Source organism: Trematomus bernacchii, unplaced genomic scaffold (assembly GCF_902827165.1).
Source record: "Trematomus bernacchii unplaced genomic scaffold, fTreBer1.1, whole genome shotgun sequence".
NCBI lineage: Eukaryota > Metazoa > Chordata > Actinopteri > Perciformes > Nototheniidae > Trematomus > Trematomus bernacchii.
The window spans coordinates 7,610,250-7,628,318 of NW_022987648.1; the positions used below are offsets into that span (position 1 = coordinate 7,610,250).

The 18,069-nt window shown below is 38.9% G+C and overlaps 1 protein-coding gene across 3 annotated transcripts in view; it reads right to left on the minus strand.

Annotated features, from left to right (window-relative positions):
• Positions 1–17,652, minus strand: part of LOC117485955 (PTB domain-containing engulfment adapter protein 1) — a 120,435-nt gene extending 102,783 nt beyond the window's left edge. The window contains exon 1 of one of the 3 annotated variants that reach the window (XM_034134664.1): positions 17,470–17,652. The gene's annotated coding sequence lies outside the window, so the exon portion shown is untranslated. The remainder of the gene's footprint in view (positions 1–17,469) is intronic. The other 2 variants (XM_034134663.1, XM_034134661.1) reach the window with 2 other exon arrangements.
• Between the last annotated feature and the right edge of the window lie 417 nt (positions 17,653–18,069).

Below are 18,069 nucleotides of genomic sequence, written 5' to 3' on the forward strand. Positions count from 1 at the left end.
CTTTAATATGAGACAGAGTTCTGTATGCTCAAGCTCTGTCTGCTTACTGACTTTTCCTCATCCCCCATCTGCCCTAAGGTGCATTTATATTGCCTCCCATCATATCAGTGAACTGCACACACCACACTTTAAAATAGAGATGCCCCAATCTCTTTAGTCCCCAAACAGATACTGAGCACTGGGTTTTAAGTGTCGGCCAATACCAAGGGAAGAACTGATCTGATAGCAGTGTTTCATTATTAGTTGTATGCTTCACTGTGTGGAAGTGACCAGGATCATTTAAGGAAAGATGAGGCTTGCCTTATACCTTGCTTTCATAACCAGGGTTTCCCACACATAGACTATACTTGGGCGGGCCGCCCAGGTATATTAACGGCCGCCCAAGTATATTTCGCGACCCATTTAGGTTTTTTTATTTATTTATTTTATTTTTTTATTATTATTATTTATTTTTTGTTCGTCCGCGACCACGACGCCATCTGCGATCGATTAACTTGTGGACAATGATCCCTCGCTCTACGCCTCCTGTACCCAGTCCCGGCCTGGCCATCGGGAGGACCGGGGGGTTTCCCGATGGCCAGGCCTGTTAAGTGGCCTGCCTCACACAGGGTGACTGGCTGTCTACATGATTTGGCCTGCCGACATGGCCACTGTCATACAGATCATAAATCAAAGCCCTCGATTGGTCTCTGTGTGTCAGCTCGGGATAACCTCAGCTCAGGTGAGGTAAAGGACTCTCTGAGTGTTTAGATAGTTAACTTAGTCTAAGTTCACAGTGGGTCTCAAACGTTTGGTCACCATTTATCTAAACACATATTTCCATTTGAGGGGGTAGTGATTAGTAAAATATGCATGAATAAAAAATAAAAAAGTTAACTAGGGGAAAAAAGGTAAGATACACTTTATGATTATTGAAATGTAAACAGTTCTGTTTCATATAGGTCAGGGGGGTCAAACTCAAATACACAGTGGGCCAAAATTGAAAAATGGGTACTAGTCGAGGGCCGGACTGGTTCAACGTTTATTGCAAAACTTATTGAAATGAACTTCTTGCACATATTAAACCTGGAACTAACAAAGCTTAAATGATTGCCTATAAAAACATTAAATAAATATATTAAACAATAAATAATCAGTTGCATTCATTTCTTATGGCTCTATCTGCAGCTTTTCCAGAGTCATTTCTTATGATTACATTTTTCCACAGGCCAACAACAGCTTCAAAAAAACAATTCCCCTCAAAAACAAAAACAAACATGCCCTGTTGTCGCAAGAAAGAAAGTGCAGAAGGAAACCTCCATTGAAACTCAGTTTGCTGCTCTGTGATGCTAAGCCAGATACTTGGCATCTCATCTTGGGTGCAAGTTCATCAATGTTTGGGGTCAGGCTCTGAGCTGAGGAAATCCTCAGGATTGAGTGAAGGTGTGCGTGCAATATACCGGCGGGCCAGATCTAATAGTAATTAGAAATTATCCTGCGGGCGGAAATTAAATCCACCAAGGGCCTGATTTAGCCCCCGGGCCTTGAGTTTGACCCATGTGATATAGGTGTTCCCATAGATCTAGTCTCTTTATTTGCCCCTCAAAGTGCACCAGATTGATGCATTTAACTCCAAAATAAAATAAAAAATCTTACCGGGGGAGCATGCCCCCGGACCCCCCTAGAAGATTTGAGGTCCACCCCTACTTAAAATCACATGGATAGGTTCCTAAATACATTTACCATTTTTTTTAAATAGTAACTCATGTCCATGTTTATTTGTGGGTAGTAGATTTAAACTATAGGGCTATCACTATGGGCCCCGCCTGTACCTGTTCGCTCTGCCATCGCGTGAAGGGTCTGCTAACAAGCGACCAACAGAAAGGTTAATGTTAATGTTGATGTTGTTGCACGTCACAAAGGCACGTCACCTCACATGATAACTCTTTAGTTCTCATGAACTAAGTGCAGATCGCGTTCACACCGGAATAAGTTCCTGGGGGAGGATTAGGCAAATGAAGCCGCTGACGTCACTTCTTTTTCTTCTGCTTTGGGTTTACTGGCAGGCCGCAAACAACTTCACGGCGTATACTGCCACCCGAAGTCCGCGGCCGGAAGTCCCCGGAGTTGGAGACTGGCTTCCGATTAAATCGCCAGAACGCCGACACCTCCTCATCTCCACCGCTCCCATGTTTTCTTTCGTGTTGCCATAAGTTAGTCTCTCTGCGTTTGTGCGCTGGGCTAATGCTAATGCTAATAATGCTAATGTGAGGATAATAAAATGGCGGCTTCACAAAACTTTTTGGGAATTTTACGGGGCGTGGTTTGCATTCCGCCCAGCCAATCAGACATAGGAACCTTTTTCTCCCACGAAAGTACCTGCTCTCTAGCAGGGACGGAAAAGGGGGTCAAAAGGTTCTCATGAACTAATTTTTGTTCCGGATTTTTTTTATGTGAACGCAACATTTCGGAACTATATCAGAACTAAAGTGGGAAAAGTACTGCGGTGTGAACGCGCCTATAGGTTGACAGTGTTACTTAATAAAATAATGAATTGTGCACAAGCAGCTTGGTAATAAATCTTCGCATTTGTGGAATTCTTTGGCAAGATGCTTCTGAAGGTGCATTATATTTTTTGGTTCCCTTTATTGAGAGATAAAGTGGTGAAGGGTGGGAGACAGAGTGGAGGACATTGCCTTAAAAGTTTGGCGAGCCAGATTTGAACCCCTGTACTGGGCAGCAGACCCCGCATAAGGGCGGCCCGATTACGTTTGTTTTGTTATGCAGTGCTAATGCTCCCCCGGATGCATTTGCAGATATTGCAAGTAGCCATATTACTTTTTGACATAGAAGCATGAAATACCTCCAAGCAACTGATATTTTCATCGAGTTAGCGCCCTTAGCTTCTGCTGAAACATAACATAGTATGTGCACATGTAACCAGACATAAACATTGAGTTGAATTGAAAAGTTCAGACTATTGTCAATGATACCTTATTGGGCTAGACAACTAATTAAAACTGTATCAAAATTGCAATTTGGACTAAAGGGCACTTTCCAAAATGCAGTTCGCTAAATATTTGGTAAAAGGCAAATATGTCAAAAGAATCGCTTTGTACTATGGTGCTGCAGAGTAGACCCGACTTACAAAAGGTACACAGACTTAGTAGAAAATCTTTGTTTGGTACAGATTCCATAAAAAATGTACACAAGGATGCATTTATTTTTCAATAACAATAATCATTCCCTCTCATATTGCGACTAATAACCTACCTGTAAAATAACTGAAAGTAAGCATAATTAGTTATTTCTTCCAAATGATGCAGCCCTTATACCTGATCCAGCCTTGCTTCAGTATCAGATCAATGCATACTTTTTTTAAAGGCTGGGCTAGAAACTAACTAGTTCATAGACGTCTAACCTTGTCTCAAGTTCCGCAGAAAATGAGATTAGACAAAGGATTAGTTCCTTTAACTGCAGCTATTTCTGCAGAATTGGTATTACAATATTAATTGAAAACCAGATTGTCTCGGTTCTTATAACCTGTCTGCTTTAGCCTAACTCGTCTTTGAAAAGAACTCAGGCCCTTTCTGAATCCTGCTGAGTATTGTTAATGTGTGACTTCAGACTGCCCCTGTCCCCCTAGCTTTAAAACTACTGTGGTTAGACATTTACTCAAGAAATCCCGTGTTAACCCAGAGGAATAATGACTGTCTCTAACAGCTATTGGCCAACATTCTGTATTTAAGCGTTTTCAAAGTCTGTCTCTAATGGAACCTAATAAAGTGTGTACCTTGCGTCTTTTCTATGAGTGCAGCCTTTTGACAGACATTTTGTGTGTTTGGTAATTAGCTGTTAATAAATATGGCATACATCATATTTTCTCTTCTGAAGATCAATGTATCTAATGCATGTTTGTTTAAAAGATAACTTCATAAATAAAAATAATAAAACGTAAAAATATAAAAAATATATATAGACCATTATGACAATAATAATACTTTTAGTAATAATTGTAATAGTAATAACAATAATATGAATAATAATTATAATAATACAAATATAAACATACATTGTGTAAGTGGGGAATAAATATTATCTGATGACCACCATTTTTCATAAAATATTCTTTAATATCGTTCTATAAATGTATCGTTCTGATTGCCTATACTGTCATTTTACGATCTTGGGTTTTTTATTTCCTTATCGTGTGTCTAAGGACAGAGGGTGCCAGAGGCTGTGTGGTTTGTAATTTGTGTTATTTTATCTAAAAAAGAAAATCATCTTGACTTGACTATCCAGCCGAGCTTGCATCAGCAGTCAGAGTCCCCCCCCCAACTATCTGTGCTCCTGCACACAGAGCTAACCCTGCTGCTGTTAGCGCTGCAATTACACACTGGATTTCCTCCCTGGCCTCATTTCTGCCCACAGTGCCAGAGCAGCTTTCAAAGCAACCGCCAACCAAGCTGCTGAAAAAGAGACAACTGAATCTCTGTTAAACCAACTCGGACATCTTTTTTTTTTAATCACATCATTCTTTGAAATGTGCCTATGAATGAACAATACGTTTTTATGTCCATGTTCCTAAAGAGTACATAATAAACATTGCATTATTATTTAGTTACCCTAGATTCATTGTACTTATTCAACTGAAACCCGTTGAGGGGGCTTTTGAGTTTGGCCTTGGTATTGACATTGGGCTTGATGACACTTTTAAAAATCTAAATAATATAACAAAAATAAAGGGGCCCTTTTCTGCTCATTTTCAGGTGTATATCAGTATGTAGTGTCTCTACTGTGACATGTCTCCATGCTTTAATGTTCAAAAAGCTCTTTATTTTTCTCATACTGCCTGTGCTGCAGCACCTCTTTTCACCCTCTGTCTGAAACCAGAGCCCAGTCTGCTCTGATTGGTTAGCTGGCTAACTGCTCCCTGCCGCCAAACCAAGTGGATATTGTTTTTGCCCTTGAGGGATTATTAGGGCGCATTCACACCAGCCTTTTATAGTCCGGTTGAATCGAACCCTGGTGCGTTTAGCCGCTTGGTGCGGTTCGTTTGGGTCGGTGTGAACGCAGTCCGAGACCTCTGAAGTGAACTAAACAACCAGACTCTGGTCCGCCTAAAAGAGGTGGTCTCGGAGCGCTTGCTAGTGAACTCTGGAGCGGTTCATCGCTGGTGTGAACGCAGTCCGCACCAAGACATAGGAAGTGTAGTATTTACGCGTCACAAGAACGCGGGTGTTTAGTTTAAGAGTGAAGCAGAATGAAGTGTTGAACAGTGTCGTAACAGTAAAAATGCTCCGTCAACTATACATAAAGGTCAGAGCCACCTGTCGTCTGTGAAACCTCCTCCTGACTGCAGAACGTCTCTCATTATGTGTTATCATTTTTTTAACGGACGTTGTCTGATTATATAATCATATGCGCGGGCCGCTAGAGTCTGTTGATCTCCAGATTAACAGCAGCATGAAAATAACCTGCCGAAAGTGCCGATGCTCCATGGCGGAGGCTCCGGTAGAAATTGTCGGGATTTGCGTTTTTAACCCCTTAATGTCAGACCAATTGTTGAACAGCATTTCCGTGCACATGACTTGTGTTTAAATGTTATAGTCCGTTTGAGTTTTGCCCGTGTGAACGCAAACCGAACCTTCTGAAAAATGTGAAAATGTAACAAACTGTCGTCTGGTGCGCACCTGAAAACGGACTATTAGGTGTGAATGCGACCTTAAAGTATGTATTTTTCATTTAATAGTTTCGCTCTCCAGCTTTATAGAGGTTGCTTATTCACTGCTCCCATCAACAGGATTCCATTTGCAGTAAAAAAGCTCTAAAAAAACACTGTACCTTAACTGCTAAGCACCGAGCAGCAGACATATACAGTTATTGACTAGCTGGTTAACAAAGTGGAACATTAAGCAGCAAAAGAGCTACACAACAAAGTTAGCGGACCAACACAGAGCTATTGGAAGAGACTACATGTTTTAGACTTGGATGTATCAGGCCGAGACAAACAAACTGAATGCCAGGAGTGAATTCTGCAAATCTGATATAGAGCCTCAGCCGGCTGTCGCCATGTATCAGAACGTCTCAAGGTGCAGCAGATTTTTCCCAAGCAGTGGGCAATTACTGTGCTACAGCTAGAAAGAAATAGCAATTCTAGGATATATATATATCTTTTTAAAAGTAGCGCTGCTGTAACACAAGCTACTAACTGGAAGATTTCTCAACTCCAATCACAAAGAACAAGTTAAAAGAAGTAACTGTCCCAACTTCTGTGATGAATAATGAATTATAATATATTATATATATATACCACTGTCTTTTTGAATGTTCCACATTAAAAGACAGGTCAAAAACCAACAACAAGGACACATAAAAGACAAAAACTAAAATGTAAATAAAAATAATTCTAAAAGAAATAATTAAATACAAATGAAATCGACTGACAAGACATCACCTCAAATAAAGTAAATTCATATGTGTGTACGCATGTGGTAAAGATAATAAACAAAACAATTACAAAAATAAAACAAGAATACAATAATTATTATAATGTAAAAAATTGGTATTTGGTTTTTGAAGCGCATAATGCATATATATATTTATTTTTTATTTTGCTTACAATTGTTTTTATTTAAAACAAAGCCGACTGAAAGATCTGAAGATAGCGGGAAAATAACTCAAGAGTAAACATATAAAAAGTTTTAGAGAATGACTTAACCGTGCACCAAGGAAAACTACAAATAGGTATGAAATCATCGTTTCTGTGAATAAACACCAATAATGGAGAAATGCGGCTTCACTAGGACAGCCAAGTATATGTCAAAGAGATAAAGGAGGCTGTAGTCAACAACAACAGCAACAGAACAACACTGGGAGCCTGACTGTGTGTGCACGGCGTTGTAACAAGCCCAAATAAATCGAATTAGTTTGAATGTGAATGATCTTTATGGAGGAAGATAATAGTGCAAAGGAAGATAAATAAATGCGCTTGAGAAGCACAAGTATTTATCCAGACTGCAGCTTTGGCAGAACATCCAGAAGACATCAATAGCCATTGAGGCCTGCGAGGATGAGATATGCAGCATACTCAGAGAATGAACAGAGAAATCAGCCTCCCAGCGAAAAGTGCTAAACAATACCAATAAAACACCCGTAACTCCTGCCAATTCATTACAAGAAGGAAGGATAATGCAGTCATGGTGTCTAAGGCGGATAAGGGAAAGCCCGCCACAAAGCACCGAGGCCTGCCCCTTCAAATTAATGGTACTCATGAAGAAATAAAAGAGCCATAAAAAGTGGTCTGTCTTCGCCCACAACGGGGCGACTTCTCGAATTAACGGGGGACGCATTGGACGGGCGTATGCCGCTGATTTCTTCGGAGGTGTTGGATCGTGAAGACATGTGTTATAAAGCCAAATTGGAACACCAATGCAGACAGTGTTAGTCTGTCTGCCTGTCTGATGTGCCAGCAGCCATCAGCCCAGAATGCTGTTTGTCAGCTCCATAAACGCTGCACACAATCTGCGATGGCGTGATGAAGTGCGGATATCTGAAGCCTTCATCTGCTTTTCACTGTTGGGACTAAACAAGAGAAGAGGATGTTGTGACAAATGTCTTTATGGTAGTGATACCCAGGCCTGAATGCTTTTCCATAAAACAAAATGTCAAAGTATAATGTTTACATAAAATACATTATGAGCCAGTCACCTATACCTCTTTATCTAGACAGTGGCAGCTGCAGATTTACATTGCTATCTTATGTAAATGTGGTCCACTGACAAAACAAGTGTACAATATGTACGCATATTTTGTAGATCATTTACAATGACGAGGGGCCAGATTTACAAGTGTGGAGGAAATATATGAATACACTATTTCCAACACCGGTTGGAAGGAGGAAATGAGTCTAGCAGAGAGTATGTCACTTTCCTCAATACACCTTACTAATACTGTTGGTAGAGTTACCTGAAGGCCTTACAGAAGTTTGTCAGTAATGTGTTTTAGTTTCAATATGGCCTGAGCAAAAAAGCTGCAGATATTTATTTTTGAACCCAAGTTAAAAGTCCCAACGTTTGCTAACCGTACATTCCTTCACAAGGACCATAGTGGAACCCTACGGAGATGTGGACGCAGGAAGTATGAATTGCCTTTTAGATCGCCGAGTGAGTAACCTGTCCTGCCTTTATTTAACGAGGAAGGACTCTTTCTGATTAAAATCACTTTCTCCAAGAGAGTCCTGGACAAGATAGGGAGGACCAAGATAGGCTATTACCTCTATGCTAAGAACTAGGTAACAACAGTCAAATGTTCTCATTGTGTGTCTTTAGGCAGCTCTTTCGTTTGAATTGCTTCCTTTGCAGTGTTTTTGTATTCTAGCTAGCAGCAAGTGTTTCCATTGAATGTTGAGTAAAGACTTTAATACGGTTTTCTTGCCTGAGTGGATAGCTTATTCCGCACTACAGTCCGGGTTAGCCATGAGTCAAACACGCTGCCACAGGGACTTGATCTTGCACAGAGCCGTAGGAATACAAATGCACTCTGAACAGCATGCATGCCCTGTGGATGTGGACTTTGAAATCTTTTTGACCACAAATGTATAGAAATGGGGATGTTTACCAGCTTCGATTTCCACAACAAATGACAGTAAAGTAATCTCTTCTGATGTCTAGAAGATGTGAAGAATAAAACCAGCCTTCAGTCCATGCCCGCTGTGTATAGCAAGTTACCATCACTATCACATTTTGATAGCCTTGAGCGTTGATTGTGAGAAGCCATGTTTCTCATCCCATTAGCTTATCTCTAACAAAAGGCAGAAGCCACATTCATCAGGAAATTACATTGCGGAGAGATTTCCATTAATCACAATGTATAGCAACATCCATTGACATTCAGCTGTGTGAAAGGATGTTGACACAGCTGAATGTCAATTCCCCCGCCTTCAATGACACAAAAACAAGAAAACACGTCAAAGGTTCCTCTGCTAAATGTAAAAATAACACGGGCAAAAAAAAGTACAAAAATAGATACACATCTGCAAATATATGACTAATTTTAGTTTTTCAGGGCTTTCTAAATGCAGTAGACTTAATTTGGACACAAAGGGCAAGGAAGTGAAACAGCTTGAGACAGAAACAACACCCAGCATGCAGCGCCGCACACAGAGCCAAAGATGTCGACCACATTGAATCAGATCAGCGCTTGTGATTTGACTCAGATCAGAGGAAGTCCAGAGTCACAGTGTGAAAGCAATAATGTAATGAGGCTGATGAGAGCTTTCCCATAATCAGCTCGGCTGCTCATTTCCCTCTGTTATCGGCCTCCCTCGTCTCTGTTGTGATGTACTTACAATCAATCTGACGCGTCCCGGGGACAGTGAAAGACACTTGCGACAAATGTCAATGGGCAACAGATGCTTAGGAATACTAAAGCACCTTCCACATTCCTTCACCTTATCGGAAAAAATGTTGAAGGGTGCTTGTAAGAGGTTTTAGATTCTGAGTCATGCACTCAATAATAAAATATTGCTGCAAATGATCTCGAAGTGAAATATTTGGTATTAATGAAGAAAATAATGAAATTACTCAAAATGAATATAATCATATGTTATTTTCTAATATTAAATCAAGAAAATGCGGAAACCAGTCAGTTGACCATTATGATATTGTTATATTTTTGGTTCACTGAGATCTTCTGGCAAATTTTTTTTTTTTTTACTAGTATACAGTGTATATATATATATATATATATATATATATATATATATATACACTGTATATTGATTTATTGATGAAAAGTAAAACAATTGATGGATTTAACCTAAATAAAAATGATTGTGAACACTTACTGTGAACTTGGAGGAGCTATGTCTCATGGCCTTCGTGAGCGCATTGAGTTTGCTCAGTTACCAAGGAGATTATTTGGTTGTTAACAATGTGGCTCAAAGTTGAGGACATCTTCGAACAGGGGATCAAGGACAGACTTGTCAAACACATATTTAAAAGTGCAATATAGAACCTTCAAGCTCAACTGTAAATGAACTATTACCAGCACATAGAATATAATAAAGTAATCAGAAGAGTGCCTGACTTACTACTATACTGCAAGAGTTTTTTCAAATGGAAAGAATAAGCCAATACGGATATACTTTACCTGCAATGAGCTAATATTAGCCTGCTGCTTTAGTGGACGTTACAGCATTAGCACATACAGTGCATTTAAATGAATAATGTAAGCACGAGTGCAGTTCTGTTGGTATGACCTTGCTGTATATTTGATATACATGTTTTTAACTTGCCTGTCAGAATTGTTCCTCCACTTGCAAAAAACTACAGAATCTATGGGGAGTGAAGAAGAGTGATTTCTTGTGTCACTGAGCATTGTTTATAATTATTTTTATTTCACTCAAATTCAGCGTGATTTGGCACTAAGTCACTTCACACAGAGGCCGGCAGCTTACGAATAAACGTCTTATTTTGTTAGACCCAGAAATAACTTAATTCATCAAAATGATTTATTGAAAATATGGGCTAGTGCAATATTCAAATTGCAGTAAGTGCAATGTTTTGTAAAATATATGAATGAAGTTTTATAGAGTTCCAGAGAAGTTCGAGGCTACGAATGCTATTATATTGACTTAATAAAAAAATCTGTTTGGTACAAATCCTGTTCAGAAAAAAATCGCATAATGATAACATTAACATGTCTTTCAATGATAATGTGAATAGCGTCTCAAAAATGATCATTCTCTCTAGTATCGCCAATCATAAAGCAACGGCATCAGTCAAAGAAAATCCCCATTAGCCTTCTTCAAAATAGTGTAGTCCTAACTTAAAGATATAAGTACAAGCAGTGAGTTAAATAATTAATTACCTCTCAAATTTAGATAGGTATAACATATCAAGACCACATTGATAGTTTGATGTCAAAAATGGATAATTAACAGCTTTGTGAAAAGCTATGGACAGAAATGAGTCCCTGCCTTGGACACATAATCAATGGTTGAACAGATTTGACCTTTTGTTTCAAAGGGTACAGTTGTGTTGCCTACCTTGGTGTCAGCAACACACTTTGCCACCCAGCATATTTCAACTCTGACTTTATTCACAGCTGACCTTTCAAAGTACTACCAATGAGGCGAAAGCTCTACATCGCACACGCAGCCACTGTGAATAAAGCAATATACTTATACAGCGTATTGGATTATGAGTTGATAACACCAAAAACACATTTTACCTTGGGAGAGGAAGTATTCCATGACAAATTGTTTGCTGCAGATACTGAGGCAGTAAACGCTGTTTCTGTAAACACACCTTAAGGCAAAAGTACAGGAAGTATCTTACAGAAAAGCAATTTCCATTCTGGTTTGTAGTATGGCATCCGAAAGAGCGAAACCAATCATTTGGTTCATTTATCACGCTGAAAGTATTCATTAGGGCCGGCACCCTGTTGCATTGACTTGTATATACGCTTGACTCATTTGGCTTTTTAATGGAGCAAGTCCAACTGCTACAAACAGAGTCCAGACAAGAACATTTCCAATAAACAGGCTTGTCTTTGATTTTTGGTACATTTTATCGAGTCCTATTTTCTGTGAGTGCACATCTACACAACTCTACAAACCTCTTATCGAGTCAAAAGGCAGAGGTATGTTTCCAGAACCAGTTTTCTGGCTACAGAAGTAATGTCTCCAGCTCTTTTTCCAATACAAGGGACATATGCATACACATGATATTAGAATTGGTCAGTGATGTACCCATTTAAAAAACTACACTAACTTAATATTATACTAAATTATATATATATAAATATATGAGTTATAAACAAACATTTCACTATACTTGGTCAAAAGAAATTCTAGAAAATTGTGATTTCACAGTTTTGCTTTTGGTTGAAAAGTGGGGGAAGGGGCAATGTAAAAAATTATATAATTGCACATTTATTTTGTGGTCACACAAACTCACCAGGTTTGCTGTAGCGGTTTGTCCAGTAACATTTCTTAGACACTTTTTTAACCGTATACATTACAAACACTACATTTATGTCTGTCTTTTGCAATGATTTATGCTGAAGGAAGTTGCACAAAAAGTGTTATTTCCAGCTCAAACATTAAAGCACTGAGTCTATAAAATACCTTTAAAGTGCCTGGGACTTCATCTTGAGTCATTTCATTTTCTCCTTGTGCAACTCAATATTATTCCTGAATGACTCATCATATGTACAATAAAGTAGATCCATTAGTGCTATAAAGGAGCCTCCATTCAACGATCAATAGTAGACTCAGTTTTGACTCAGTAGTCAAAAAAACAAGACACGGATATAAAACAGGCAGTAGACCCAGCGTGCCCTCAGCTGTCTCATTTGCAAAAGCCCATGATTAATTGAGGTGTATAATAAATGCTGAGAGGGTTAATTCAATCACAAAGATGGTGAGAAAGAAGGCTTTGACATTTGTCGGTGTCAACACCTTAACCCAGCATGAGAAAAATATCAATTATCTTAAGTCCATGGTATAGTTTCAGACTATAAGAAGGATTTTCTTTTGACATGACAATAAGAAAATAGAGCCAGTGATAAGCGCATGTGTAATCTTCCTGCTCAAATTTGATTCCAGAGGTACCAGCTGCTATAGTCACAGTGAATAGAAAGCTGTTTGATGTTTCCAACCGAGGATGAGGTTTCTGACAGCAAACAGCTCTAGGTGGAGAAATGAACTCTTTGTAATAGAGTTTTTTGTATGACAGTGAGAAATGGGGAGCATGGGCTGATAGTAATGATGTTATCAGTCACTGAGTGATCTTGCACTGATAGCTCAAGTGTCCGCTGAACCTTCTGAAGGCAGGAAGTGAGTGGTAAACATGAGTGTTGTCAACATTACAGTAGCCCTCATCTGCTGAGATGTCCTCTCTCAGATGTCTTTAATCAATATGTGAACGCCATTACTGTGATCAAAATCACTAGACCACATGTTTAAAGTGCTTTACATAACAAACCAATAGTATTTGCTGAAAGTAGTTTAGTTCTAAGATGATTCAAATTCCATGTCAACTATTGGAATTTAGTAGTGAATACCAATAGAGAGGCGAAGTCCCTCCCTTTCCGGGGGACCTCCATGGGACCTTATTTCGGAAAATGTATGTATTGAAGTCAATGGAGAGAGAAAAATTATCTTTCGATCCGTCACGTTGGCACATTTCACTTCTTTCTTTCAGAATGAGGCGAAAAGTATTAAAAGAGGTGAAAATCACTCCAAGTCTGGGCATGTTGAGAGCTGTACATACACACAAGGGGAGTTAGTCGGTTCCGTAAGAGCCAGCATGCGGGACCGGGATTCTGGGATTTGTAGTCTTTCTAGTTGCGTATTTTTCATAGTCTTATATTTCAACAGTTTTACGACAAACTGTGACTTTTTTTGACATGGAAATGATTTTTTAAGATTGACAAACATCATATGTGTAATTCGTGGCACAATTAAAACGGGATCGAAAGATACGTTTTCTCTCCTCATTGACTTCAATACATACTTTTTCCGAAAAAATGGATAACTTTAATCTCTACTGAAATAACAAGTCTCACATAAAACAAATCTCTCCAATTCTTATGCATTACTAGCACCAGGGTCCATTGAGGAAAAATGTGTTAACTCTGCTGAGAAAGATACAATAACAATGAGAATCAAAAATAAAGCCATCTGATGTACATTCATGAATTTATAGTTATAATGCAAAAAGGTATCAGCATGATTTAGTGTGCTGTGTGACCAAAATGTAAATGGATATATCCATGACAAGCTTTGGCTTCCTGTTTATATTAACCAAAAATGAATTCATTTTACAAGAAAAGGCAAGGAAATAGCAGCAACAAAAAGAAATATAAGCTTCGTGTGTGGATGTGTGTTTGTTTGTACACTATCAATATACAGTTTTATGATTCTGCTGAAAAGAATGTCTTAGAATTGCTCTTAAATCTCCTGAACACTGACATTCTATGTAGTCAGACCTTTTACCATGTGTTGAAACCTTTTTGACATTTTATTATGAAAGTTATGATCGCATTTTGGATAGTTAATGTTCATACATCTCCTAGAACATGTATAGTGTCGTTGACATAAATATGCATGTATGAAAAGCCTAGAGAAGACACATTTTGAATACCCCAAAAGCCTGTGATTAAAAATAGAGTAAATAATCATTTTACTTGACCTCTGAATATGTCCCATGAAACCTAAATGTATATTGTTTGTGTTTATAATATTCTCTATTATAAATAGCAGTGAATTATAGACATGTCTGCTTGGGTAATACAGCTTATTGAGCGATCCCAGCTTCATAACAATGACAACAATTCAAATGTTTAGGATTTTGGACACTATTCAGCTATATATACATTATATATTACCATCATACTCATAATGTGGATCTCTTATCTCATCCAACACAGAATAACACAAGGTGGCAGGCAAGGCTTTTGAAGCTTGAACTAGACAATAGTGGAAAAAACATTGCAATATTTGTTTTCTGGATCAAAACAAACCAAGTAGCAGTTTTTGGCCAATATCTTCCTTTACTGTAGCTGTAATATATGCATACAACTGATGTTGCATATTTCTTTTGCAACCAAAACTTTTCTCCTAAGTGTTCATCTCCTACTACTAACTAATTTTCAGGTTAGGTTTGACAATTATCAGGGGGTTTCCAAGAAGGCGGAAATCCGTTCTACCGTACAGATTCTTCTTGTAAATTAGTCATGGATAAGAGATGTATTCAAGCTTTTCTTTTATATTATGCCTGAAAAGTTGAAGCATGATGTATTTAAGTAAATGTTGTTACTTGACATCATCTAATGTGACTATTGTGCACGCACTTATTGCAATTCTGATGCTAAAATTCTGATGCTAAAATTATATATTGTTCAGCCTCAGCTGAGTAAGACAATGTTGTTACATTGACATGACCTTAGATCTCCAAAAGGGAACATATGTCATTTGTCATGCAAATGTTGTTATATAATATTGACACATTGCAAGAGAATGCATTATTGCACAATGGGATTATTTTGGTAGTTAAAAGAGAATATCAGTAGGAAACGTCCCCTTAAAGGTGGGGTAGGTAAGTTTGAGAAACCGGCTCGAGATACACTTTTTGTTATATTCCATGGGATGCTCTTAACATCCCGATAGCAATGAATATCTTAAGTGCTTTGACAAAAGATCCATAAAAAAATGTCATCTGTGGAAGCCGTGGCGCTGTAAAAAGCACGACCAATCATTTTAGCCGGCCCGGCTAAAATAACTGGATGGCCTACCTGCCTGTCAGCCTTCCATCTGTGCACAAACTTATCTCGTGCCCTCATTGGTCATGTGCGCGTTCGTGTGTGTTGGAGGAGGGGCTCTGTAAGGAAGTGGGAGATTTTTTCCGGCAGTGTATTTTCAAATTTTAGCGCACTCGAGCTGGTTTCTCCAAAATTACCTACCCCACCTTTAATGGTAATTTTTTATATTCATATTCACTCTTTTCCCACTTGCCATTGACACACGGGTATGTGGTAGGGATCATACGCAATCACAAACAGAAGATTTTCGTGTCATTGCAGTTAAGTTGTACATTACTACGTTTTCAGAATCTGCAAGTGAGTGTTGTTTGGTCTTTAGTTAAGTCTGTAAGAACTGTGTGCGCTCCTTCAACAAATGCTCTCCCTTTCCTGTCAACTATGGCCCCATATATACATCCTCTGCATCTAATAAACAACAAGTGTCCAAAATAAATACCATAACAAACATACATGGCTTCTACATTCTTTCAAAAAATAACTAATATCATAATTGTTTCTATTGGTGATTTGAGTGTTCAGTTCAATTTGTATGATATAATAAGAAAGACATTTGCTGTATTTTTTTGTGTCGCAAGCAATTATTGCAAAACCGTTATTGCACACATTCCTCATATCCTGCTGCCTTAAAATCCATGACAAGCCAGTTTTACTCATGAAAGACAACTAGGAACAAGACAACATTTCAATTAGCACAACTCTTCAGGGCTAATTTATGCTTATTTGAACAGCATACACTTGGAGATCAGCTGCTTTTCAATAAACCAGTGGCTGCCAAACATCCAGAGCAGGTTCAATACACCATCCACCTGTTAAAAGGCACAGCGAAGATAGGTAATAATAGTTATTGCTGACTTCAACAAGTCTCTCAAAAAACTCAATTTCACAACCACAGAAAGACGGTGACTCCTCAGCCGTGAAATGAGAACTGTGTGGAACAGAAACCCGAAGTGCTCCACTGTCAGATGCTTATCCATCACCATCAATCAATAATGGGTGTATTAATATCTTGCACAGACAATTTACACAGATGTTGTCATGGTTATTACCCGTTGAAAACAATCATGTTGGCAGAATATCTGACATGTGAAGATGAAAGGTAGATGCCATTTAATAGATGCTTGTTCATTTATGAGTGTCACTTGTCTCAATATGCCTCTGAAATAATGAAATGAAGTGCTATCACACACATACACACACATGCATTCTCCACATGGAGGTTAGAGGCTATACACTCGCAGCAATTATGAGCATAAGTCTGAAATAGTGCCTCAGTATTCCATATTTGTCACTGCCCAAGAATAATGAGCAGTTGTAGGGTGTGGGGGGCAACAGCGGCCAAAACTTGGACCCCCTGTGGCCCCTCTCCAAAAAAAGACAAATGAAAAACAATTTCTGATAGTGTTGCAGCAAAGACTGTGTTTCTAACTTGGATCGAAAATAACAGGAATAATTGATCAATAATATAATAAAATCAACTATAAACTAAAAGGATGTTACTAAAACAAACTAATACCAATAATTGTATTGTATGGGGTTTTTAGGGCTATGACTTTATACTGAATTGTAAATGTGAATATCTTGTACACGGTCTTTGTGGTGTTTTGTCATGCATTAAACGTGCCCCTCTCATAAAATAACTGGCCCCCCAATTCAAATTGTTCTAGAACCACCACTGCTAAGAATAATAAGGGATTAAGGGTTTGGAAACAGGAGAAAGAAGAAGACATTTATGTTCATGTCCCACTTCCATCACTAACAACACTGACACAATATCTCTTGATGTCACCGCTACAATGACAGCGACAGCTTTTTTAGCGACGACCTGTCAAATAGCGTCAGAACGAGGAGACTGCACGCGGACATTCACAGTGTTTCCACATCAAAGTTAGTCAAAGATTTGCAAGCAACAAAGACACACAAACTCGACGTTAGCTCAGAGTACACCTTGCACGGACTTGCGCAACAAAGTTTCCCGTTAGGTTAGGAATGTATTAACTAGGGAAAGAACAGCGTACAATAGAAAGCTAACAACAATGTCAACTTCGAGTTGTAAACCAAGCGCGAAGCTAATGTGTGCACCAACACACAAGAAACTCGACAGCTCACTCCGCACAGCAGTCAGGGAATCTTTGCTATACACAGGAAACCGCGTTTACTTACCAAAAAAGAAGAAGAAGTCCGAGTATTGAAGTCCCGTAGAAAGAAAAAAAAAGCCCCGGTCCTCCTCGGTGCTCCACAGTCAGAGCTCCACATCCAGCAGCGTCCTTCCCTCTCCTCCTCCTCTCCTCAGTCCTCGGCTCCTCTACAGCTGCTGCTGCCGGATAACTTTGCTGACGTCACCGAGCACTCGGTGTCTGCCGGCGGAGCTCTTTGGTCGCAACTTGAATAATACATGGAAAGGAGGGGAGACGCGACCGGAAAGAATCGGGGAGGCAGGCTCCACGCTAGAGGCTACCCTTTCACGACAATGGCCATAATATTAATTAAAAGAAAAAGAAAATAAGCTGCTAGGCTATGAACAGGTGAATAAAGTGAGTGGACAAAATGACTGCGTTTGAATTAACATTTGAAGATACAGTTGGTAAAAGAAAGTTATGAAGCAGCCTTTTTTTTCTGTGAGGAGGCACCTTGGTGTTTGGGGTTTCTGTATCAGGGTATCAAAATGTCCACAAAATATTCACCCAAAAGATACAAAAATGTCAAACATAAATCACATCAGCTGAATTTAATTCAATAAAGGAGCAGGGCTGTCAACTTTTC